The sequence below is a fragment of the Chenopodium album genome, chromosome 16, assembly GCF_948465745.1.
Source record: "Chenopodium album chromosome 16, dcCheAlbu1.1, whole genome shotgun sequence".
Taxonomy (NCBI): Eukaryota; Viridiplantae; Streptophyta; class Magnoliopsida; order Caryophyllales; family Amaranthaceae; genus Chenopodium; species Chenopodium album.
The window spans coordinates 8,649,268-8,651,965 of NC_137849.1; the positions used below are offsets into that span (position 1 = coordinate 8,649,268).

Here is a 2,698-nt window from a genome sequence, read left to right on the forward strand (position 1 = left end):
AAGATAAAACCTTTTTTAAAAAAAACCAAAAGGAGTAATTCGAGTAGTATGAAACAATTTTGTTAATTCACTTGACTTTATACACAAAGACATTATTGAAGAGTGAAGACTATGTTTACTTATAACAATAAATGACGTTGAATTTCAATTAAATTTTAAAGAAAACTGTTAAAAAGTGTATTCGGGGTATGGTCCCACTGCAACATTGACAAATTAAGATGCGAAACAGCAAATAACTCAGACTGCCAATACCACCTGCCATACTCTGTTTTTACCTCTTCTTAAAGCAATTAAACTGACAAAAGCAATACCTCCATTTCATTTTTCATTTTTCATTTTTCATTACATAACCCCCCCGAGTTAACTCACGAGTCAAACCACCTTTTATGTCCTTAACTCAGCCGAGTCTATAATAATGCATTTTCTTTTTTTAGGGCTATTACATTTATTGGAGGAGACAACCAAAAGTATGCGTAATCAATCTTAACCCAAGTTAAAGGTTTTGTCATCATAATTTTACATTATTTAAACTATGGTTAAATTTTAATCATATTATGTGGTTAGTAAGGACAACCACATAGTCGACATAAAACCAATAAGATTTTTATTATAATTTTTAATTTATCATTATACTCATTTTCATACTCAAATACTCACTTCTATTATCACTCTATTCTTTTTCTACTTACCTCTTCATCCACCCATCATCATTATCTTCTTAATCATCATTATATCAAAGAAATAAGAATTAATCAACTATTTTATAACCAAAATTTTTGTAGTTTTCTACCTTAAGCACTAGTTTTTTAGCTTAAACATATCTTTCATGGATTAAAATACTAATAAAGTTAGCACCAACCTTGTGTTTTTGTGGGCTAATCATTTTCCATATTTTTGAAGGAATTGAAATTCTTGAGATTAAAGCAAAGGTGTTTAGAGTGAAGGGAGTAAAGCAAAAAAACAAAAAAAATGTTTGGGTTTTTCTGAAGAAGAATTGATAATAATTTGAGGGAAAATGGATATGACTACTGCGAGAGCTACAATTGCGGCGGCGACGACGGCGGAAGCGGTGGTGGGTGGGGGTGGTGGTGGTGTTGGGGGTTTGAGTATAGTTCCACCATCGAAAAGCCCGGAAGCCGAAAGCGAAACACCGCCTCGGATCCAATCTTCTAAGCCTTTATCATTCAGTAATGGAGTGTTGAAGCGTCACGCGCCTGCTATTGTGTTGTATAAAGAGTGTTTGAAGAATCACGCGGCGAGTTTGGGTGGTCACGCGCTTGATGGGTGTGGGGAGTTTATGCCGGCTCCGACCGCGACTGCTTCGGACCCGACATCGCTGAAGTGCGCGGCGTGTGGGTGTCACCGTAATTTCCATCGGCGAGAGCCAGAGGAGACAGTGAATGCAAACACACCACTGACTCATGTGATTGAGTATCACCCACACCACCGTCACCATCCGTTGCCACCGCCGGCCTCGAATCCCCAGACAGCACCGGCGGTGGCAACCCGTGGTGTGCGGAGCCGGGGGTCTCAATCTCCTCCTCCGATCTCATCATCTTACTACCCGGGCTCCGCACCCCACATGCTGCTGGCTCTCAGCAGTGGTGGTGTGGGTGCTACTACTGGTGTAGTCCCAGATAACAACACCCCAACAACCAACAACGGCCCGCATCACCCACACCACCACCACCACAACCACAACCACAACCACAAACAAACTCAGCATCTGATGAACTCATCCTCATCACAACCGCCAAGCCGAAAGCGGTTCCGAACCAAATTCAGCCAAGATCAAAAAGACCGAATGCACGAATTCGCCGAAAAAGTAGGGTGGAAAATGCAGAAAACAAACGAAGATTTAGTGAATGGGTTTTGCAATGAAATTGGTGTTGAAAGAGGGGTTTTCAAAGTTTGGATGCACAATAACAAAAACACTTTTGCTAAGCGTTCTACTACTGCTACTACTACTTCTGGTGTTGCTGCTACTAATCCAACTGACGATCTGATTAATAATCCGAATGACGATGATGAGATTAACGGTAATTTGACCGGTAATGGAAACAGTAATAGCAGCATTAGTATCAACGATCAGTCTCACCATCATCACAAACATCAATATAATGGTGGCAAGAGCAATGAGAATAATGCTCCTACTAATGGTTCTTCATCTTCTTCTTAATTATAATTATATCTTTCTTTAGTTTTAATAAACATGTTTTTGTTTAATTAGTCCTTAATTAGTTTAATTAGATTCTTCAAGAAGAAGAGTAAAGAGAAGAGAGGAGAAGATTTCCCCTATCTCACCCTTACCCTCTTTTTTTTTTTTTTTTTTTCTTTCCATTTTTAGTATTTTTTTTTATTATTATTTTACTAGATTTTTTTTGTTGATTAAAAGTGGGGGTGACTTTGTTGTTAATGAGTTTAATCAAGAGGGAATTTAATTCTAATTAGTTTACTAATTAATTAATTTAGCATTTTCTATTGTTTCATTACTTTAATCATTGATTAGGTATATGTTTTACATGATTACTCACAACATGATTGGATGATCCCTTGTTCTAAGATAATTGTTCTCAAGTGAGTGATTAATTTATTAATTAACAATGCTAATCTTAATTGATTTTGTGTTAATTGTTAATTGTGGGAGGAGAGAGAAAATGATGATAAGTTGATGTTTGAAGTTTCAAGTGTGTCTGGC

The 2,698-nt window shown here is 37.4% G+C and overlaps 1 pseudogene; it reads left to right on the plus strand.

Moving 5' to 3' along the window:
- The first annotated feature begins 623 nt into the window (after positions 1-623).
- LOC145584845 (zinc-finger homeodomain protein 8 pseudogene) lies at positions 624-2,463 on the plus strand (annotated as a pseudogene).
- Positions 2,464-2,698: the final 235 nt, after the last annotated feature.